The sequence below is a fragment of the Mustela putorius genome, unplaced genomic scaffold, assembly GCF_011764305.1.
Source record: "Mustela putorius furo isolate JIRA1106 unplaced genomic scaffold, ASM1176430v1.1 tig00003858_pilon_pilon_pilon, whole genome shotgun sequence".
Taxonomy (NCBI): Eukaryota; Metazoa; Chordata; class Mammalia; order Carnivora; family Mustelidae; genus Mustela; species Mustela putorius.
In genome coordinates, this window is record NW_025422010.1 from 18,917,357 (window position 1) to 18,942,080 (window position 24,724).

General features: G+C 40.9%; 1 long non-coding RNA gene across 1 annotated transcript in view; it reads right to left on the minus strand.

The window, feature by feature from the left end:
• LOC101675262 overlaps window positions 1-24,724 on the minus strand; it is a 191,620-nt gene that overhangs the window by 41,523 nt on the left and 125,373 nt on the right. Inside the window, exon 2 of the long non-coding RNA XR_198742.3 lies at window positions 24,332-24,386. This is a non-coding gene — a long non-coding RNA (uncharacterized LOC101675262). The remainder of the gene's footprint in view (window positions 1-24,331; window positions 24,387-24,724) is intronic.

A 24,724-nucleotide genomic window follows, 5' to 3' on the forward strand; every position in this document is an offset into this window, starting at 1 on the left:
TAGAAGAATTGAGAGATTTCATGTTTCATAGAAAGAAACTATGCAGAGGCTGTAACATTTTAATTCAAAAGTTGTGATCCATTGCCTGAAATGTAGAAGTAGCTTGCTCATTTGTCATCATTCAGCCTTTATCATTTATCATTTTACCGAAAGATAAAATTTACCCCCATCCATAGCCTGGACTCCATAGCACGTGTTTCAGCGCTGCTCTAACTAGCAAACTAGGTCTCCTTATGCTCCTAACCTATCCTGTTTACCATTCCAGTGCCCCAGCTCTGGGCCAGCCTCATGTCCTCAAAGTCATCTTGGACATTTCTCTGGCAATCATCTCCTCTCTGGCTAACATTTTTAACCCTTTCATTGATTTACGGGAGTGAGTCACTCAACTCTAAGAACTCAATGCACTCCAGAGTCATGCTATCTGTCCTCAAGGGACTCCCCAGTGCTGCTCTTTGGGTTGTTAACTCACCTCGTAATGCTCTGTTGCATTTCACATTCACAGAATCTTCAAACCATGGGATTTTATAAATACCTAGAACCCTAGAGTCCAGCATATCTAAATTCTTTATTTTATAAATTTAAAAAAAAAATGGAAGAAAGCTCAAGAAAGAAGTCACAGAGTTTATGATAAAGGTCTGACTACAATCCTAAAAAGGGAAACTTTGTATCCCACTTTAGTTCACCTGTGCTCTGACCCTTCCAGGGATGAGTTTTCATTTCAATGCCTATTCCACTAATAAAAATAAATCATCCAGCAAAAACTCCCCCAATTTTCCCAATGTCTACCCCAACATGGGGAGTAAAAAGAATATGGGTCTTGTTGCCAGAAAGACTAGCAACTAAATCTCAGGTCTGGCATTTACTATCCATGTGATCTTGAAGAAGTTACTAAACCCATTTTGGCCTAAATTTCTTCATTTGTTAAGCAACAAAAATAGACTGACAATCTATCCTGTAGGGGGTTTTTGAGGGTTAGGACTAATAAGTATAAAAGAGATAAATGGCTGGCAGACAGATGGTCAATAATAACAGTTATTTTTACTTAAACTCTTTTAGCATACTTTTCTCTCCACCTCCAAAATCATCCTAATTTTCACCCACACTTTCCTCCTTCCAACCTCTTTCCCTCAGAAGATGTAGTTTTCATCCTCCTCCTCTAAGGATTCTTTTCATCTGGCTTCTCACTTGCTCAGAGTTCCCTTGGCCTTTATAACACCTTAGGAGAGATGTTGCAGCAGAGTGGTTCCAACTGGGGAACAGGGAAAAAGCAAGTGACAGGTCCAGGACATGGTGGATATTTGACAATGCTACAAGGAGTTTCGACATGCCACTTTGTAGAAATTTTCCACCCACTTTGTAAAAATTTTGTCTTATTGAATAACACGTTTCTAGCTCTCTTATTCCATTGGCCACCAATTTCTAAAAAAGGGGGGGGGCAGTAGAGAGGTAAGTAATAAACTTATATATGCCCTTTTATCATGGCTCAGTCACTCTTAAACCAAGATGACTTGCTATAACATGGATTTCTGAACATTTGATTGTGTCTGGAATAGGGCTGAGAACATTACTTCTAACAAGTTCCAAGGTGATACTGAGGTCCTTGTCCAGGCACAATGCAAGACCCACTGCTCCAGAGCCTTATTACTCTAAGTGTGGTCTGTGAGCCAGCTGCATGGTTCTCACCAGCGAGTGTCACAAATGCAGCACCCAGGACCGCCCAGACCTACTGACCCAGAATCTACAGTATTTTAGCAAGATCCCACGTGACTCATATGCACATTAAAGATTGAGAAACACTGCTCCAGATCCATGGTTCTCAATCCCGAATAAATGTTTAAAATCACTTGGAAGTTTTAAGGTTTTTGTTTTTGTTTTTGTTTTTTAAATTCTAATTCCTGGACCTCAACCCTGAGAGTCTGATTAAGTTAGGTGGGAATGGAGCCTGGAGCATTAGCATTTTTAAATACCTGGGAATCTTGTTTAAGTGCAGATTTAGACTGGGGGGGCAGGGGGCTGAGGTGGAGCTCAGGTTCTGCATTTCTAGAAAGCTCCCAGATGATCCACATTTGTGGTCTAGGTGATACTGTAAGTAGCAAACCATCCCAGGAAGGGCCATCAGGGCTCTCCTTCTCCCTAGACTCAACCATCTTTTTTCAACCCTCATTCATCTTCAACTCTCTGCAGCTGTTACCCGTTCTTCCTGCTTTAAAACACTGCTTCTTAGTTTTGACTGCAAATTGCCATCACCTAAAAAAGTGCTCAGAAATAGATTCTGATAGAATCCCAAAGATTCTGATGTAACTGGTATAGGGGGCAGCCCAAGAACTGGAATGTCTACTTTGCACCCCCACCCCTCCCCTGCCCCATATTCCTAATGGGAAGAAAGTTTAAGAAGCACTGGTTTAAAACCATTGCTTGCCATATTCCTGAGACACAGCAGTAGTCTATATATTTCCTACCTCTTCTCTATATCTGTCACTTGGTACTTTTTCTATCATTCTGATGGCTTTATACATCATTACTATGCAGGAACATGATTCTTATATCTGTTACTTAAAACTTGACATCTACCTAGGCTCCCCAATCCTGCCTCCTTCAACATCTACATTTGAGTTAGAAGTCCATTTATTCTCATAGCCACCCAGGCATAAACACCCAGACACTTAAGAGTTTGATTCCTCTTTCTGATGCTTCTGCCCTACCCGGCCAGGGGCAGGCTATTTCCTCTCCTCTCCTTGGATGTCTCTCCTGCATGGCTTTTCATTTCCATTTCCTCTCACATCTGCTTCCAGCCTTCATGGTCTTTCATGGCTACTACCATAGCCTTCAGAATGTCTCTGTTTCTCAAGTCTCTCCCCTAGCTCAGCTTACATACCTTGACCATGGAACCAACTCCTCATCCTACCTCTGGCATCTATAAGTATCCCACTGAAGTAACATTCTTAGGGGCCCAGCATGGGAATGCTACAATGAATTATTTTACAAAATAATATCTCCCCCAACATACATACCAGCCCACCTTCTCTGGTGCCTGTCTTTTCTTCATAGCACTTATCACCTTCTAACTTTATATTATTTGTTTGTTACATTGACTGTTAAGTTTCTGTCTTCTACCGTCAGAGTTAAGCTTCATGAGGACAGACAGTTTTGTCTCTTTTGTTCTTTGATTTGGCTGAAGAGCCTAGAGGAATGTCTGGCATTCAATTGCTATTTGTTGAATAAACTAATAGATTTCAACCACAGTCAGCAATGTAGATATCAGCTAATTATTCATAAATTAGGCAAGGCCTGCTACCAGAATTGGGAGTTCCCTGGCAGGATTCCCTCAAGCCCTTGTCCTCCGTAAGGACAACCCTGGGCTTCAGGAGGTGGGGGGGTGGGGGGTGGGGGGGTGGGAAGCAGAAGTCGGGGAGGGAGGCAGGGGTGGAAGGGAGAACAGTCATCAGACAAGACTGTCAGGATATTGATTTTTACAAGCCTTTGTTTCGTTGTTCCTATGTGAATGCTTTTATAAGACGTGGCAGTCCCTCGACCGGTCCCTGTTCAGCCCGGGCGCAAGCTGCAGAGGGTTGCAAGGAGGGGACAAGGGCTAACCCACCGGCTGAGAAGGGATCAAGAGGCAAAAATGACTTCTTCAGGGCCTCCCCGCACCAAGGACGCGGCAAGCAATCTTTCTTCTCTGAGATTAACCTGGCCTAGAGCCACAGTAAACACCCAATCTCCCTTACAGGGAGGAAAGATTAAATATCTGATTAAAATTTTTGGCTGCTAATTTATTGAACTTGGATGGATGAACCGTTTGGAAGTCACGTGACTTTCCCTGTGTGTCTGCCGCTGTTGTTCCACGGAGCAAGGTCACGGGCTCCGCGTGGGCGGGTGGGGCCTGCTGTTAGGGCCAGGGGCGCTCTCTCCGGCCACCTCTGGAAACTCGGGGGGCCGGTGCTTTCGGGCCAGTTGGTTCGGGAATGTCTACTTCGACCGCGGCAGCTTCTGTCGCAACCTCTCGCTTGGTTCTTGTTGCTTTGTAGATTGGTTCACGGCCGCCCTCCCCCGCCTATTGTTCGGAGCCGCCTAGCAAAATGATGTCATGGGCAGCTTGAAAGTATACAGGAAGTCTTCAAAGCTGAATGACTTCAATATACTTTATTCCGGGGACTCCTGCTGCTGGCTGTCTATAGAAACCGCGGCCTATAGGCCTCGGGAGCCAGCCATAGGATGAGGTCCCTTCTCCCTGCCCCGCTGCGTTTTCTCCCCCCACCTCGCGGCACCTCCGCCCACTCCTCACCTGCATCTCAGGGCGCTGGACACAGGCCAGCCGCAGAAGAGAGAAGGGAAGCTAGAAGGAAAGCCAGAGGAGTAGGAGGTCAAAGGGAGTTTTCTTAGAAAAACAGGGGCACCGGATCTCAGGAAAACCAAAGGTCACCTTCACTGGCCTTTGGATGATAGAGTCAGTCAGTGTGGCCAGAGCTGTCCAGTCATGGCAATGTCCCCACAGAGGGCAAAGTGACAGAAACCACAAGGGACTTGCCTCAACTTGCAAAGGGCAGCGAGCTGGCTGCTTTGAGACTGCTGCCCAGTGATTTTGAGTAAAGTTAAACAGAGGGCAGATTGTAACAAGGTAATAATAACAAATGTATGTCCAGGGCTTCAGGGTTTACACAGCAGGCTTTTATGTATGTACTATTGTGTGTGGCTATCGCAGAAAGCCTGTGGGATATTAGCCCCCCTTTTAACAATGGGGATCAAAAACATAAAGCAGAGATCTCTTTTCTTTTCTTTTCCTTTCCTTTCCTTCCCTTCCTCTTCCTCTTTCCCTTCCTTCCTTTCTTCTTTCTTTTCTTACACAAGGTCACCCAGCTGTCAGGGGTGGAACTGGGACTGAAGGCCGAACCCCACCTACTTCACAGCTCTCTACTCTGTGCTCTCATGGGGGTCCTAGCTTCCTTTCCTCATTCCTACTCTTTATAGAAATTGCCCCAAACAATTCTTGGGGCAGCTGTCTAGTTTATAGTAGTGCTCCATCTTATGAAACCTCTAGAACTTTCCTTTGTCCCCATAAATGACATAGTTTGTGCCTGGCCCTGGTGCATCGGCCTGTCTCTCTCTGCCTGCTCAACCTTCCAAGGCTCTGGAGATAACTAATTTCACATGTCCTCAGTCTGGCCCCTGCAGTGGGGCTGGGAATTGCCTTGTCATTATTACATAAACTAGAGACACGGTAGCTCAGTAATAGTGCTGTTGAGGTAAGCAAATGTACCCAGAATGGGAGGCATGAGTTTCTAAAGGCATTTTCCACTAACACAGTAAGCAGGAGGTCTTAATCTGAGGTCTATGGAAACCGCGGTCTATAGAAACCCTGAGACAGAATTTCAGGGGTCTGTTGAAAAAGATGGGAGAAAGTTACATCATTTCTTTTCATTACCCTTAACTAGATTGACCAAGTTCTCCAATTATGAATGTAGGCAACACGCCACATTAGTCTTGGAGTACCTGTGACTTTGTCACCAATGGAAACTACACATTTTTCAAATCACTTTTCTATTGTAGCAGATATCTCAAAATACCTTTTATGCTCATCACTACTTAGAATTATGGTATCTGGGCCTGCTGTTAAGTCTTGTTATTTATTATATTATTAAAGGTACACATATATTTTAACATCAGAAATTTAATTTTTAGACATTTTAGTCTTGCAGACTCTTACCTGCATTGAAGGAACTCGACCCCCTTTCAAGGCCCTAATAAGCACCTGGCCTTACTTATTTCTTAAAGTCCCTACAAATATTTCAGACTATATGTCCATATAATCAGCTTCCTTGTCATCCTAATCATATTATTTTATGCATTTAAAAACATTATTCTGGGGGTGCCTGGGTGGCTCAGTGAGTTAAGCCTCTGCCTTCGGCTCAGGTCATGATCTTAGGGTCCTGGGATCGAGCCCCACATTAGGTTCTCTGCTTGGCAGGGAGCCTGCTTCCCCCTCTCTCTCTGCCTGCTTCTCTGCCTACTCGTGATCTCTCTCTCTCCCTGTCAAATAAATAAATAAAATCTTAAAAATAAAATAAAAATAAAAACATTTTTCTGATAAAGAGTCTACAGGCTTCACCAGACAGCCAAAGGGGGTCCATGTTCCAATACAAGTTAAAGGGCCCTAGATGTCATTTTGCTGGAGCTGGAATGTTGATGGAATATAGAAGGCTTGGTAAGCTGAGCAGGACTTTCCCACCACCTGCTGCAATTTCATTCTGGGCAGGGAGAATGTGACGGCCATCAAGTCAGGGCCACATCCAGTGAGGAACTGAGGTAATGTGGGAGGTTGTGCTCACCGGACATTTCACAGGGCTCAACCTGTGGGCTCTAGGTGGGCTCAACCTCCACATTTGCCTGGGGAACTGTGTCTTCCATCTGTAAGTGCTCCCACTCACTATGCCTCAGATCAGCATTCTGGAAGTTTCATTTTGGGTGTCGTGGCTACACAGTCACACTAGTCATCTCCAAGACTTTGCTGCGGGCTCTCTCTTTAACTTTAGAGAAAGTGGGGTCAGGATGAGCTGTTCCATATAGAGTTACTAAGCCTGATTTCATAGCACACTTAAGAGGCAACTAGGCACCAGAACTTACACAACATGGCAGTCAACTTGAACCTCTCTGTGGCCCTCAGTATGGGGAGTAGTCAAGTGAGGGGTGAGGAGGGATCTGCACTGTTGGCACTAGGGAGTATGTGCCATCATTAGGGATTTTTGCTCAGCCTGTCTCACTATGGTGGTGTGATCCCATGAGACACTAATATCTATTTACTATATGCCAGCCATGCTCTTCTGGATTCTCACTGCAGACACGGTAACGTTCACAGCCAACTCTCAAGGGTTCCTGGCCTCAACCTGCATAAAAGAAATCCAACCCCTTTTTAAGATCCTTTTCTCTACCCAGCCCTAATTATTTCCTTAATTCCCTGGGGATATTTCAGACATTCTTATGAATTAGTCTAGATTGAGTCTTGACTACCACCCCTTCAGCCTGACACAGGAATCCAGGCCCCTCTTTACTGCTGACTTTGTTGCCCCACACCCCCAGACCACAGCCCCTGAATACTCCTGATGATCTCCACCTCCCCTGAGTGAGGACCAGTTCTGGGCTACCAGTCTCAGCCCTCCGTCATCTTGGCTACTCAGCAGCTGGCTACAAAGACAGAAGAGCTCACAGTCTGGAGAGGGCGGTGGTAGGGCAGCCGGGGCTCAGGGTTGCTAGAAGACTGACTCATGGAGTAGCACCTTCTCTTACACAGATAGCCCTCCCCACTCCAGGATGCACAGAGCCCTCCAGAGGAGCAGGGTAGGGACATGTTCAAGAAAAACCAAGTTGGCCATACTCAGAACTGCATCTTCTCCTCACTTAGTCAAATTCACCATCCCTGACACCACTTTCCTCAAGCTGAATCCTCTCTTAGAAGATTTGAAAGACACTCTTCTGCAATCTGACCTCTGATGACTGATCTTGTGCTCCTAATTTTGTTCTCCGGACAAACCTGCATATATCAGAACCATGTTCAAGGGCCTAATTTGACATCTATTACTAGAAGCCTCCCGAGCCCCCAGAAAAATCCAAGACACAGTTGAGAGCAGGGTGAAGAGGAAAGGATCATCCTAACTACACACCCCAGACTTGTCAACATTTGATAGAACTAGCCTCCTTCAGACACTCTTGAGGAAACCAAGAGTAAAGCAGCAAGAAGCTCTCCAGCACTAACTTTCTGGATTTCTAGTACAATCTTGGCATTATGGTTATGGGTTAGAGTAAGCTCTGCTCTGGCAGCAGCTTTAACATTTACTGTGAAACTTGAGTAAGAGCTCTCTGAACCTACTTTCTTATATAGAACTGGGAAACAGTCATACTTGCCTTTAGGGTTATTTTGAGGATTAAATGCAATACCTAATACAATACCTTGCACATAGTTGATAATTGATACATCTTAATTCTTATTTGAATGTTACTTTTTTTTTTCTTATGCTTAGGTGTACCAGTTGGATGTACAAAGCACTGACAGGAGGTTTCTGGAATTGCATAACAAGGTTATTGATTAGAAAAATATTCCTTTGCTATTCACTAAGTCCTAAAAAAAAAAAGGAAGGAAGGAAGGAAGGAAGAAAGAAAGAAAGAGAAAGAAAGAAAGAAAGAGAAAGAAAGAAAGGTAAGCAATATGAAATTGTTTATGTTATGGAATAATAACATGTATTATCAACTAATCTGCAAAGTAAAATAAAAATTACATTATTTGATATTAGTATATAGTAAAAAGAAAAAGGAAAAAGAGGCAGGGAAGAGAATTTACATTATTTATGTACCTATATGTACCAAACAATATGCCAACATTTCTGCTGTACCTTCTAAGGTCACATTACAGTGAAGACACTTAGGTTCTCTAGATTTGATCTCTAGAAAATAATAAATGTCATTCTTTCTTCTTCTTTCACTTTCTTGTATATGTCTAAAACTCGGGCTTAATTATCCAGTTCCTACATAAATCCAATTCCATGCTCCTTAGTTCCGAGCCTCGTTGGCTTTATGCCAGACATGAAGTACCCTGGCTTGGTTCTTCCTTGGGATCCCACCTGAGACCAACCACCTTTCTAGACCTGTGCACTAACAGAGAAGCAGCTCTGCTAATACACCGAAAGCATCCAGAGACCTGCTTTGTCAATGATGCTTCCTTCCCAATAATTTCCAAAGCAGCTTTCACTGTGATCTGTTTTGATTGGGAACCCCTGGAAATTCCAAGCAATCCTCTACTTAAATTTAGCAAAATCCCACTTCTAATAGAACTAGGTGGGCAGAAGAACTGAAGGAAAGGGGGAATCTCCCTTCTGTGGCTCCACATGATCTGATTCTGTGACCTTCAGAGTCTGAAAAAGAACATCGAGTTGATTCATAAACAACCAGGGACTAAAATACTTCTGGTTTCCTTTTATTGTACTTCTGGGAACCAACTGATTATGTGCAAAACTCTGGGTGATTGGAAGGGTTGGGCTTTTTAAAAGCTGATTCAAGAACCATAGTGAGTTTTCTAGGCTGTTCACTTTGACGTTTTTTCTAGGTTTTTTTTTTGGTCTGTCAATCATAAAAGGAACAGAAAAGGTTCATCTTTAAAGTAAGAAACCAATCAGTGACCAAGGCTGCCAGGTTAAACACCAGAAACAAGCCCAAAGGGCTGAATGCCCATACGTCCCCACTGAGCACATTTTTCAGAGCAGAACCCATAAGGCAAAAGGGAGACTGCTGTGCCTCGGGACTTAGTATTTAATCTCAGGTGGCTGAAGTATGCCTTCTGCTTCAGCTGAAAGGATGGTGATGCTGAGACATTAAACAAAACCTGTGTCACCCTTAAATAAATAAAGAAGGGAGCCAAGAGTTGACATGGTCATCACGCTTTGCACTTCAGCAGCATCCGAGTTCAAAGCATCTTCATAAACATATATTTTGTTTGATTCCTTATCACGATCCAAATAGGATTAGCCCCATTTCTGATAATTTTGTGGCTAAAAGGCTGCCAGCACTGATGTTCTTTTGAAGAAAAAAAAAGTAGGTAGTCTAAAAACAATTAGGAAAAGACTTTCGACCACCCCTCCCACAGAAGAGAAACTTCCCGACTCTGGGCTAGAGTTTCAGAAAAATGCAGGTCCTGGAGAGCAGCTGTTCAAATATCCATCTTTGACTCTGATGCTTTTTGTACAAGTCAAGACTTGAAGAATATTCCACAAAATCTACTTTCTTCTCCATTCAATGGGGAGAATTTAAAGCTCCCAGGTAAGATCATGGGAGTAGCATAACCCCATGCTTATAATTTATCTCACCTGCCAGGGAAGGTGAGATACCATTCTCTAGAACAATCAGTGCTTGCCCACTAACAATTTCTCTGATTTGGGGCAGGGGGAGCGATTCTATCTTTAGGTGTTTTATTCTGTAACCTGTATATGATTGCAACATATTTAAATTGGGGGGAGTGGGAGATGTTGGTGTGGTATAAATCTAAATAAACAATGATAACAGAGGGCAACAAAGGTTTCCAAGAAGGTCTCCCTCACCAGACAAAAGACCAGCAATCTGGCTTTTCTGCGCTTGCAACTTTAGGTGATACATTTAATTCTTGGAGAGTACTCATCAAATGGGGAATAAAAACATTTTACCAATTTAAAAACAAGGCATTAGATCCATTTGCTTGTAGTCCTTTTATTTCTTAAGATCTATGGTTCTTTCATCAAAGCATTTAACTCTAAAACAATCTTGTAGATGAACACAAAGTCCAACCACAAAAATGTGTCTAAAGTTGTTTTTAACAGTCAATGCTCCGCATGGATTTTGCGTTGACGTTTGAGAAGGAAGTAAAGCAAATCAGTGTTTCTGTCTGGCTCTCCTGTTGCTAAGGTCAGTAAAATAACCCAAGCACCTGCTCTGGGTGATGAGGCACAGGAGATGAAAGTTTGCTGCTCCCAGGCTGATCTAAAAAGAGGGCGGATCATTGATCTTAGGGAAATTTCCAGCTCTAAGTGTGTCTTTTTAAAACTTCTCCTTTGCTTTTATGTTTCCCAGGTTACCGTCAACTGAACCCACACAAACATTTTGTTTGTAGCTTCATCATGTCTTGGATTGAAATGCTATGCTATCTTAGATTTCTAACTAGCCTCTTAGCTCGCTAAGGTAAGTATCTATTTCTTCATCGTCCTCAACTCAGTGTCTCACCTGTAACAGGGACATAAAAAAGGTTGAACTGAATCAAACTGACTTCTTCATTATTCAGCTGACTCTTTAGCTTCTGCTAAATGTTTCTTAGCTCTACTTGGAAGCGAAAGAATTGAGAAGATTTTACTAACAATGAAAAGTAATACTAAAAGTAGGAGTTCCTAGCCCAGAAGAGATTATGTTCACCTCAAATTAAGAACAGATGAGAAATATTAATATGTCCATTACAGTACTACAGAGCGCTTTAGTTCTTGTCTCTTTCCCTCTGGAGTCAGGGATCCTTTGGAGTTCACCTGCAACTTCAAATCTGCATAAGAAAGCCTTCCATTGTAAAGCGCAGAGTCATTTTGCAAATTCAAAATATCCAAGATAGACTGTTCCTTTTTATTTGTATTTATAAATATTTTTCCAAAGTCACTTTTAATAACACAATCTCTTTCTTAATGCAGTTTGACTTGGGAATTTCTGATGCGCTTCTGAAGTACAATGTGTAGGAAAATACAGAAAGGTATAACCATCCCGAAGATAAGAGAAGTGATGCCCAGAGGAGATAACACAGCTAGCTCAGTATCTCCAGGGTGCCCAGGATTTAGGAAACTTCACAGTGACAGTAAGAGTCTGGTAGCCGGTTTTCACCTAACAGTTTTTCAATAACGGGAGCCTGCCAGTCTGCTGTAACATCTCCTTAAACTTTGATAGAGTCTCCACAATACAAAATCCACTCCCAGGGCAATGTTGTGAGAAAGCCACGAGCTCTCCAAGTAAAACACAAGAGCTCCCTCTACAGCGGGTAGAGGGTTGCCCTGTTCGGGGACCCAGACTGAAGGCAACAAACAAAATAAAAACAAAAACAAAACAGAAGGAAGTTCTGTTGGCTTCTTTTCGTGGGTACATAATAGGGTGAGAATGAGAAAGTGGAATTGCTCTGTTCGCCAAGCAGAGGAGGGGAGCGATGAAAGAGAAGTTATTGTGTAAGAGCATGTAGTACATGTAAGCTGATTATTGCTCTGTATAAAGCTTTCCTGTAATAACAATGAGTAATTTAGTTCATTTCAAGCTACACAAATCCTTGGTTCTGTCTCTCTTTTTCTTTTTAAGGTGAAAAAGGAACAGCACAAGGGGCATCAGGAGGAGGAGGAGGTAGAAAATTAGAAAACAATACAGCAGCAAGCCCGGCTTCCCAGCACCACATTCCTCTAGGCGCCATGGACAGGCCAGATGAAGACCTTCAAGGTCATCCGAGGAAGGAGAAATGAGGAGTTGCCTGAATCTGTGCTGATTGGTGCACTGCACAGGATGAAATGTAAAACGCAAAGGGGAAGGGCAAAACAGATGAGGAATGATATTCCTGAAGAAACCGTGCAGTTTGAGAACTGTGAAATGTCACTGGCAGGTAGCCCGTTACTGTTACGAAAATGTGAAGTATGTGCCGTGCAGACAAAGGGGACCCACTGTAAACACGGCTCACTAACTCTTTCAAACAGGACACAGACACACACTCACACACACACACACACACACACACACACGGGGGTGGGGGTTGGTGGGGGGAGAGTATTTACCTTTCAGAGACATTGGGTCACCCTGCCTTACACAGAAAGAAGGAAATGTCTCTAACACCTTGAAACCTTGAGTGCATACCACATACCACAAGACTTGAATGTGGCTGATAATGGGCACAGCGGTCACTGAAAGGTAACCGACTCAGCAGAAGCATTCATATGGGCAATATACTCCAGCAACTCCCAAAGGTTAATTTATGTCCTTTCCCCAGAAGTCGAAGTGTATTCCTCTGTTTAAAAGGTAAATATATGATTAGAATGAGACTCTTTTCTTTAACCTTCAAATAAAAAATGAAGAGTGGGTGAGAGCTTTCTGCCTACCTCCCCAATAGACTCCCCCGCCCCCAAACAGAGACAACCTGGAGTGCTAAGCATTTAATGACTTTAATTAGATTTTCCTAGGAAATTTGGGCAAGGACAAAGACAGGATTCTGGAATATGTGTGAGATAGGGTCACTTTCTATAGTACTCTTTATTTGCAGGGGGTGAGGGGAGAAGAGGGAGAACTAAAATTAACTGAAGATTAAAAAGTTAATGGGTGACTGGTAAATAGATCAGTAAAATGTGGTATATCCATCCAGTTTAACACAATTTAACAATCTAAAAGGAAATGAACTACTAATGCATACTATAACAGGGATGGACTTCAGAAATACTTGCTAAGTATACCTCCTGCAAAGGTATACCTAAAGAGACTGAAAGTAAAACAGTGTTTTCCTGGGGCCAGGAATGGGAATTAACTGTAAATGGAAGTAAGGGATCTTATTGGAGTGATGGGGAGATTCTCAAATTGGATGACTGGGGGCACCTGGGTGGCTCAGTGGGCTAAATAAAGCCTCTGCCTTCGGCTCGGGTCATGATCTCAGGGTCCTGGGACAGAGCCCTGCATCGGGCTCTCTGCTCGGCGGGGAGCCTGCTTCCTCCTCTCTCTCTGTCTGCCTCTCTGCCTACTCGTGATCTCTGTCGAATAAATAAATAAAATCTTCAAATTGGATGACTGTGATGATTGTACAACTCAGTAAATTTACTAAAATTACTGAATTGTATATTGCAAATGGGTGAACTGTTGGCATATAAATAATACCTCAATAAAGCTTTTTTAAAAAAAAAAAGTGAATAGATGATTTGATAGAAGCAGCCACCAATTTGATTTTATAAGATTGTAAGGAAAGAAAATTTAAAAAAATAAAAATTTATAACTGCTCCCTTAACTCCCTGGGGTAGGTCTATACCTACTCCAACTAATTTAACACTTTTTCTCTTAACTAAAGTATTTCACATACCACATATTAAGGTTACCTGTGTGTGTATCTTTCTCTCTCCTAGACTGTGAGATTGTAGAAGAAAGGACCCCTTTTGTATTTATTTTGTACAAACCTCAGTGCCATGCATAGAAGCTTTCACAGAGAAGACACTTAAACAATATTTTCTGATGTAAAAAAAAAAATCTTTAAATTTTTTTTTAAATTAAAAAAGAATATTTAGGAAAGGAAAACAAGTGGGACAAGAGGAAAGATAAACATCCAAAAGAGTTAGTTATTATGCAAATAGGCATGTTTTCTCTAGAAAACCAACTTCTAAATAAAGATCTATTTTAAAAAGAGCATTTTTAGAAAGAATCCAAGTCCTCAAAGGAAAGGAGGGAAGAAATCTAGTTAAAAATGAAGTACCAGGGGAGCCTGGGTGGCTTAGTTGGTTAAGCATCTACCTTAACCGATGGCAGGGTCCTGGGATGGAGCCCTGAGCTGGGCTCTCTGCTCAGAAGAGAGTCTGCTTCTCCTTCTCACTTTCCCTCTGTGCTCTCCCTCTCTCTCTTTCAAATAAATAAAATACTTAAAAAAGAAATAAAGTACCAGAAACAAAAATTTATCTACTAATATGTCACAATATTATCTTTCCATGTATGCAGATATTTTCCTTTCTTTGACCACCACTCTCAATGCACACACATGCACACAGACACATCAGAAACCTAGGAGCAGAAGGCAATGGCAAGCACTGAGAAGAACTCTTTAAGTTGTGGGATCTGGTACAGGGAGGAGGCAGCTGTGAGGCATGGGGGCTGATAGCGATGGTCTGGCAACAGACTGCAGACTGCTGATTCAGGCATCCTTGGCAAACCATGAGAACAGGGCATGGTCAGAAGATGCCTGAGTGAAGGGGCACTTCCTCAACTGATCAATATTGATCAATGAATGAAATATAATCCTTGTGCATGGCATTTTACTGCAAAGACAACTCAGCTGAGACAGGACTCTTCTGTCTCATAAAAAATACCCTGGAATTGGGGCATCTGGGTGGCTCAGTGGGTTAAGCCTCTGCCTTCAGCTCAGGCCATGATCTCAGGGTCCTGGGATAGAGCCCCACATCAGGCTCTCTGCTCAGCGGGGAGCCTACTTCTCCCTCTCTGCCTACTTGTGGTCTCTCTCTGTCAAATAAATAAATAAAATCTTTTAAATTTAAAAAAAAAAATACCCTGGAACCAAAACCACCAGCTAGAATAGGCAACCAAGAATTTCCTCTGGCCCTGTGATTGATCTGCTCTCTTAGACAAAGCTTGGTTAAGATAGGGAGCAGAGTCTATTGTTCATCCAAGTTGGCAGCAGTGCTTAGGACAAAGGCTCACATATAGAAATAACCAAGTAAACATCTGTTAGACTGGAAGTTTGAAAAGGAAAGAAATAAAGGGAATGAGGAAGGAAGGAGAGAAAGGAGGAAAGACAACAATCCTTAAAAACAGAAAAATAATGATTAAAGGGGTAAAAAATAGCATCAATTCAATTTTACAGTTGGTTAATTTGTGTGAGTACCTGGGGAGGCCAACGACGACAATTATTCTCACTTTTTTCAAAGAATAATTATGAAAAGCAGAGCGGAGAAACAAAGAAAAGGCACTTGAGTTGCAAAGAGAGGAACTTCAATTAGCCATAAAGTGATCTTGACAATAAGGGGAACTTAGCAGTGTCCAAGGAGAACTCACATCCCATTCATCCCTGGAGATGACTGAGAAGGCACTTACTATTTTTCTTAGCTGGAGGAAATATAGACCTGTGTAAGGCAAGAAGTTGAACTAGGAACCACTTCTGTTCCTTTCCTGATCTCTGATTTTACTCAATTTTCTATTGCTTATCTTCCAAATGTGCTTGTAATAACCTGCCCTCTTGTGAGCACCTTCTTGTAAATGAGATGCCTATCTAGGTTCATCCCAGCTAAATAAACTGAATTCAATAAAACCCATCCTGGGTTATGCTCCAGGAGAGTTATTACCCCAGGAACATGCTACTGTTGCTACTGTTACCTAATGCTTTAACTTCTCCTTTAGGCTTGAGTTATGCTATGTTGTTGTATATCTAAGATAAGAGGCTGTCTGGAGTCTGTTCAATGTTATCGCATAACACACAGTGACTTTTTTATTGAAGGCACTCTATGCGTACCTCTATGCTGATGCAGCTTTTATTGAAACTAATTCAGAGACTCTGTGTGTGTGTGTGTGTGCAAATGCACGCACAAGCACATGCATAGGGGTACACACTCATATATATCCGTATTTAAGAATTTGTATGTATTTTTAAAGATGAATGCTGAACTGAAAACAAAGCCATGATGTTACTCTCCACAGTTAGTTGATAATCTGCATTAATGTGTCAGACTCGTACACTCTGTGTTGTGTTAATCTAGCTTGAAACTTAAAGTGAGGACTCCAATCACTTAAATAAATACCGGCACCATGGGAGTCTGCTTGTCTCTCCATGATAACCAACCCAGGTTCTGCTCAAGTTCTGCTACTTCAGATTCTTGAAGAGGCAGCAGTTCACAACCATGAGGTCCCCAGACTGGTAGGCCTTCAAAGATTTGAAAATGGGGTATTCTGATAGAATGTCAATGTTTTAAAAAGTCTAAAGGTAATTTTATATTTTCTACAAAGGTTGCAATGGACAAGTAGTCTTCCTTGTTGGGCTTTCATTTTATCAAATCCTTGAATCATCCCGATTATCTCATACTTATCAGAGGCTCTAGCTGACATCATACATGATTTTGATGAGTCAATTATTGGTAGAAATTAGTTACTCCTTAAAACTAGTTTGAATCTCACAAAACAAACTGAGGGTTGCCGGGGAGGAGGGAGGAATGGAGAGGGGGGGGTTGGGCTATGGACACTGGGGTGGGTATGTGCTATGGTGAGTGCTGTGAAGTGTGTAAGCCTGACAATTCACAGAACTGTACCCCTGGGGCAAATAATACATTATATGTTAATTTAAAAAAAAAAAAAAACTTTAGTTTGATGGGAGAAAAATATTTCAAAGCATGGAATCTAAAAAAGAAAAAAGCATGGAAGCTCCTTAGTGATAGAAAGGTTTGGTACCCCTACCATCAAGACAGCATGAGGGAATAAGGGAACATTGACCTGGGAATCATCATTTATTAAATGAAAGCATACCCAGACATCTCATAAAACAAAGTGCAACTAAAAAAAGAAACAAAAATACATGTCATACTTCTACTTCCTGCCGCATGATTCAGGGCCCAAATTCAACATGAACCTGAAAAAATCTACAACTATTTCTTTTTTCCATAGGCCCAGACTTCTGAGGCAGCCAGAGGAATACCCTAGTTTCTCTCTTCTGCCCATCTTCTTACATCCATTCAGAGAATACAACTTCTAGGAAAAAATTTTGCAACAAGTAGTTGGAAGATTAGTTTCAGCATTTCTGTGCTTCTGACCAGGGCAAAAAAAGAAAGAAATTCTGTAGCTTTTTTGTTTTATGGGAACTATGGATTTTTAGGGTACCCCATCGGTTTTGAGTATGGAAGAAACAAATAATGAGTGGGAAAAGATGCCACCTTAAGAAAGCAACGTTGTGATAGGAGAATGTTAGCTGGAAACTGGAAATTGGCCCAGTAGTTCTCTGATAGGCTACCCTCTAGGCTGTAGATCAAATAAAGGAATGTGACCATTACATGATACAAGCAGGTTGAAACCAGGAAAAACCACACATTTTATGTGGTACATCCATAGAATGGAAGGTCATTTGACCATAAAAAGTAATGAAATACTGACACATGCTGCAAAACACTTGAACATTGGAAATATGATGCCAGGTGAATGAAACCAAAATCATACATTATATGCAAAAATCACATACTGTAAGATCCAAGTTATGTAAAATATTCAGAAAAGGTAAATCTATGTCTACAGAAATTAAGTCATGGCTCCCTGGGGCTAGGAATGGATGGGAATGGGGAGGGACCATGAACGGACCCAAGAGATTATTTCCGGGGTAATGCAAACGTTCTATCACAGGATGTACATGTAAAATTGGTGAGTTTTATGGTATGTGTTATACCTCAATAAAACTGCTAAAATATTTTTAAAATTTTAAAATCATATGATATGTTCTTGCTCCTTGCACACCATACCTGAGACTTCCTGTTCCTATGAAGAGCATGGGGCAGTTGGGCAGCCAGCGAGGACATCCCCCCCATAGCTGCCAGCAAGAAGCCTTCACATCCCCATAGGGGAGAGATCCCCTCCGCCACCTTGAGGCACCCAGTGACTACGCCCCTTTAGGCAGCGCTAGCAGGGAGCTGTGGCAGCTCTGGAAATTAAACTGTCATTGGAAAACAGCCCACGAAATAGGCCAGGATCTTCATGCTAAACCTGAATAAGGTGACTACCCCGACTAAAAGATTTAAATAGGACTCAGAGTCTCCTAACATAATAGCCAAAATGTTCAGGATGACATAAAAAATCCCCAGGGGAACCACAAATTGAATGTAAAGACAACTGATGTTACTTAGGTACCAGAGATTAGAAGGTGGACATCTTTAGTGGGGAGGCTTTGTTTTGCCTACCACGGCACAGTTCTAACTCATGCATAGGCAAATAAATGAAATACAATAAAAAATATTACAGAAATATTACGGAAAGCTGAGTAGTAGATTACAACAGATATAAGGGATTTTCTATTATAAATGCCATTTCCAATCAGTTGGAGAAATGATTGCTTATTCAATACTTATTATTGAGGTAACTGGATTACAATTGGAAACTAATTAAATTGGATACCAAACTCACATGCTACAACAAAATTAACTCCAAATGGATCACAGATTTAAATGTTAAAAAAAAAAGTAAAGAACTAATATAAACTATGGAGGAACTTTTTATATTTTGTAAGTGCAAAAACCATAAAATAAAATATAATAAATGAAGCTACTTTAAATTTTTTAAATCTGCATGGTAAAACCATACCAGAAAACAAATCAAAACATAAACCATGAGCTATGTTTTTTTTTTAAGTTGCAACTTATTTCATTGCATAAGGTTAATTTTGTTACTATATAAAGAACCCCTACATATCAATTAAAAAAATACCAGGAAAATTGACAAAAGTTACACAGAGTTCACAGAAAAGAAATTCAATGAAATATCTCTTAAACACATAAAAGCAGAAAAATGGAAACTACCCCAAAATACCATTTTTACCTAGCAGTAATAGTGATAAATAAATCTGATAATATACTTCATTAACTAGGGTACAAGTATACAGCACTGGAGTAGATGTTAATTGCTAAAACTGCCATGAAAAGAAATTTGCAGCACATGCTAAAACTAAAAATGCATATACACTTTGATAAAGCAATTTTGTTTCTACAAATTATGCTACAGAACAGTAAAACAGAATGTGTACAGAAATACTCGTTCATTACTTTTTGGTATAACAAAATGTTGAGCAAAAGATGTTCACTAATAGGTCTCTGGTTATACAGCAATCCATACATTCAGATACTCTGAAATACTCTTCAGCCATCAAAAAAAATGAGGTAACCTCTATGTACTGTTATAGATGATAACTTATGCTCACAATTGTGTTAATAGACAAGTTTACAAGGACAAGTAGGAATAATTTTTACATTGTTTTTTTGGTTGTTTGTGTTTTCAAAGGATTTTATTTATTTATTTGTCAGAGAGAGAAAGACTACAAGCAGGGGGAACAGCAGGCAGAGGGAGAAGCAGGCTCCCTGCCTGGCAGGGATGCCCGACTAGATCCCAGGACTCTGGGATCATGACCTGAGCTGAAGGCAGATGCTTAACTGACTGAACCACCCAGGCCTCCCCGGATAATTTTTAAATTGTATTATTCTCTCCTTTTGCCTTGAATCATCAAAAGCGGATTACAAATACCAATACTAAATGTTATTGTTATAAATCATCTTTTAGGCACGGTAACAGAATATCAAGTATAAGCCAGCAGAATTTGTGTGGGTAGCTCCCCCTTTTCTTTCCACCTTTCCCTAACAAATATTCTGGGAAATAAGGCACTTTCTTTTCCCTGCATCAAGGGTGCTTCACTGTGACATCATTCCTTCTTCCTTCACCCAATAATTGACCCACAACTCAAACCCACAACAACTTGACCCACAACTCAAACTACATTCTTTTCCCATCGGAACTGAAAGTTTCGAGAAAATGATATTTAACCACACAAAAAGAACCCTCAATCTAAAGGTTAATTTTCATAAATTCCCTGTTATTGCAAAATCACTTGGCAATGGTTATAGATTGTTATTCGACCTGCTTAGTTTTCAGAGATACTATATATTAGGGATAACTGGAAAGAGAGACTTCCTGAAGTTTATGGGCACATCTGTTTTCAAAACCTATTTTCCGAAATGATTGTTGACTCCTAGGTATTTATTCTTTTCCTTTGCTTATTAGATATCTTGCATTAGAATATGACTCAGCAAAGTAATACAACTGTAATCTGTCTTTCACCCTTGATCTGGTTCACCCTCAAATCTCTGTCTACCAGGAAATGTGATTGTTAAAATGAAAGTCTTGGAACACAGATAAGGAATGACACTCTTCCTGCAGACATAGACTTTATACCAGGACAACCTGCGTGTTTTCTAATTTGGCTTTATTTTCCATAATCTTCATAGTGGACACCAGGCTTTGTGACTGTCGAGTAAACGACATCTCTTGTCTATCCCTGGGAGAAGTCCAGTCGCTTCTGCCCACTGCACTTACACACTGAGTCTGAAATAGAGAAAGATACCCCACACTAGTTGTCAAGCCAGCGCAGGTGTGAGGATTCCTTATTTCTTGGTAAGGAAGTGTTCCAGGCTCAAGGCCCTTTCTGATGTGACTGAATGGGGGTCAAAAGACTGCATGTATGAGGCTGCCTTTCCCAAGAGTGCCCCTGTAACTGGTGATGGCTTCCTCCTTGTCTGGGAACAGTCTCATACACAAACCATGTCTATTTATAAGATCCTGCTCTTTTAGTCATAGGTGTGGGTTGATGACTGACTGAATCTGGACTAATCAGTCCTTACTCCCAATTTTTTGTTTCAGAAGGGAAGAGTCAGTCTCTCTCAGGAGTGGGAAACAGAACGTTTCCTGTGAAAACCAGGAGCTGTGAAACCCAGGAACTGCCATGAATTCTGTTATATGGAGGAAGTTTATGGGCAGCAGGTAAGAATTAAGGCAACAATTTAGAGAAGAGCAGAAATGAGACATACAAGAGAGACCTGGTAGCCTCGAAGTCTTAACTCCAGTAGACCTTGGGCTTCACTGCATCTCTGTTTTCCCCATCATCTAATAAACTTCTTCTGAATTACACATTTTGTCTAAGTTAGGGGTGGTGATGGCGGTAGCTGGGTTTCTCTGGTTCTAACCAAATTAGCTCTGCCTAATGCACATTGCCACCCGCCACCCACCCCAACTTGAGCTCTGGGCATGAATCTTTGGCTCCACCACTTATAAGCTGAATAATCTTGGATAGTTATTTAACCTCTTTTGACTCAATCTACTCATATGTATGGTGAATCCACCTCAATCCACCTCAAAGGATTCTTACAATGTTTCAGTGAAAGAATAAATTAAAATTGCTCATAATAGTGCCTGAAACACCACAGATATTCAAAAGAGCAACTATTATTATTACCATATATCACTCTACTCATATATATTATCATATAACATAATATAATCTAGTAATATGTTTAGAACAATAATGAATGCAAACTCTTTTGTCTGCTTGTCATATGCCAGACATAGTGCTAATTTAATCATCTCATTTAACACTCACAAAATCTATGCGGTAGGAAGTATTACTCACCCCACATTACTGATAGGAAATTACATGATTTGCCCAAAATCAAACAGCTAGAAATTCTCAGGATTATTCATTGGAGACATGCCCTTTTAAATTCAAAACCTATATTCCTTTCTCTCTCTCTTTTCTTTTTTACTTTTTTTGAAGTGTGTATTTGAGGATATATAACATATGTAAAGGAAAATTTATAAAACCTAGATGTTCTGCTAACTGGGTTTTCACGAAGTGCACACGAGGTGACCATCAGCCAGGCAAAGAAATAGAACATTGTCAGCCTGCCACATGGCCCTCTGAAGGCTTCTCTCAATCTCTCTCTTGCCCTCTTCCCCAAAGACAAGCCATTTTTTTTTTTTTTAAGATTTTATTTATTTGACAGAGAGATAGAAAGCACAAGTAGGCAGAGTGGCAGGCAGAGGGAAAGGGAGAAGCAGGCTCCTCGCTAAGCAGGGAGCCTGGGTCATGACCTGAGCCAAAGGCAGATGCACCAAATGAGCCACCCAGGTGCCCCAAGACAAACCATTCTTTCACTGACTTATACTGTGTCAAGTTAGGTAAGCTGGAACTACATTTCCCAGAATTCCAGGTTAGGGTTTGGTCATAAAAGAAATTTGCTCAAGATTTGGAAGGCAGGAATAAAACAGTAGCCATTCTGCTATGAAAGTCACTGGAGGGCACCAAGGCATTGTTAATGCTGACACTGATTTGCTCACTCCCCTCACTGGCACAAGGAAGCAGCCAGGTCTGTTCCTTCAGGCCTGCTAATCTCCTCCTTCAGCTTCTCCCAGTGCTAGGCCAAATGTACGTGTAGCTTCGTGGCTGAGAGAAAAATATAGATAGGTTTGTCCTTATGGGACCCAGGTTGTCCTTTATGCTTTCAGTGTGTCTATACAGAGCTCAGTCTGTCCTTAATCTCATTGGGCTTTCCCTCGCAGCTAGAGCTCCTAGACTCCCAGCCACCTAGCCCCACCCCCAAATGCAGGGGCAATATCTTTGCCCCTTCTCCATTCCTGACAGCTACAGAGAATCCAATCCTTGAAATAAACCCCTTAATCCACAGCACTCTGAGAAATTCTGCTTCCCTGATTGGGATCCTAGCTGATACAACTCTCCTTATTTCTCAAGCCCTGTAGTTTGTTTTGCCTGTTTTGAATTTTTTATAAGTGAAATCCCACAATACGGATTTTGTATCTGGCTTTTCAAATTCAGTATTAACGTCCGTGGGATTGATTCACGTTGTGGCATGTCTCTAGTGTGGTCCTTTATGCTGCCATTTCATACCTTATATGAATATATTGTAGATAATTTATCTATCTTAGTGTTGATTTGTCAGTGGGGGTGTTTCTAGTTTGCATCTAAAGATTTAATTATTTATTTGAGAGAGAGAGAGAGCAAGAGAGTGTGCACATGAGCAGGGAGGGGCCGAGGGAGAGGGAGAAGCAGACTCCCTGCGAGCAGGACCTTGAGATCATGACCGGAGCCAAAATCAGAGCCACGCAGGCACCCCAGGTCTAGTTTGTGTTTATTGTAAATAACGTTACTATGAACATTTTTGTATCTATCTATTAGTACCAATGACAAATGTTTTCGTTGAGTAGCTGACTAGAGGAATTGCTGGGCCATAGGGTATTCATTTCTTTGACTTTAATAGAAAATGTTAAACTATATCTTAAAGTCTTTATGCCAATTTACACGCCCACCTTAAACCTTTCATTTCAGTTTTAATTTCTTGATTTGTGCAATATATGCATATTCTTGTCTTCCCTTTTGTTGTACCCTCCCCCCACCAGATTCCATTTTTTAATGCTCTCTAGTTTTATCCAAGATAAGACTTAGCTTTGGGTACCTCTTGCTGAAGCTTTAATGCTTTGTAAATAAAATCAAACATTAAAATAAAAAATACACTGGGGCACCTGGGTGGCTCAGATGGCTAAGCGTCTGCCTTCAGCTCAGGTTACGATTTCTGGGTCCTGGACTGAGCCCCATGTCAGGATCCCAGCTCACTGGGGAGTCTGCTTCTCCCTCTCCCTCTGCCTCTCCCCCTGCTTGTGGTCTCTCTTTCTCTGTCTCTGTCTCTCTCAAATGAATAAATAAAATCTTTTTTTAAAAATTTAAAATTTAAAAAATTTTAAATAAATATATATATTTTATTTTTACATATATATGTAAAAATAAAATACATTACCAATACTGAAGAGCATTGCAAATATCTTCTTCTATTCAGTGGCTTGCTTTTGTAGTTTTCCAGTGGAGTCTTAGATTACTAAAAGTTTTTCTTGTTCATTTGTTTTTTGTTTTTTGGGTTTTTTTTTGAGAGATGGTAGAAGGTGGTGGGAAGGGGCCAAGGGAGAGGTAAAGAGAGAATCTTAAGCAGGTTCCACCAGATGCCCAGTGTGGAGCCTGATGCAGGGCCCAAACGTTTGACCTTGAGATCATGCATGAGCATAAATCAAGAGTCAGACACTTAACGGACTGAGCCACCCAGGCACGCAAAAGTTCTTCATTTTAAAGTGATCCAATTAATCAATCTTTTCCTCTAGTTGACTTTTTTTATTCTGTTTAATAAATTTTTCTCTACCCTTGAGAACATGAAGAGGTTGTACGATATTGGCTTCTGGAAGCTTTGTTTTTTGCCTTTTACATACAGATTTGTAGGTTACAAACCGATTTTAATTTGATTTCATTTCATTTGTATTCTTAGGATGAGACAGGGGCTCAATTTAATTTGTTCCAAATGGTTTTCAAAATGATCTAGTACCATTCATTGAAAAGACCATCTTTCTCAAAAATTAAGACATAAATGAATGCCTGTTTCTTGTATCCAGTTCCATTTATTTATCTCTCTTGGCACCATTACCACATTGTATATATTATTCTAGCTTTATAAAATGTCTCGATATCTAGTATAAGTTCTCCTACCTTGTTCATCTTCTTGAAGAGCAACTTGGCCTCCCTTGGTCTTTTGCTTTTCCACCTACAATTGAAAACCAGCTTATTAATTTTCACTAATAAAAATCTGTAAGGATTTCTCACTGAGATTGGACCAACTGAAAAGAAAAATACCTTACATCTTTAAAATAGTGAGTCTTTTTAGACATTCTTTAAATGTTCTCAATTATAATCTATAATTTTCTGTGTGGATGTCTTAGACATCAGTTCACCAGTGGGCAGAAGACTGAGAACTGGAATATTTTCCTAGTCTCAAAGTATCTCTCCCAAGATACTTACAAATTATAAGAGGAAAAACAGTAATTGTATAGTGCAAAAACCTGGCAGACACTCTCATAACCAAATGATCAAGGCTAATATCAC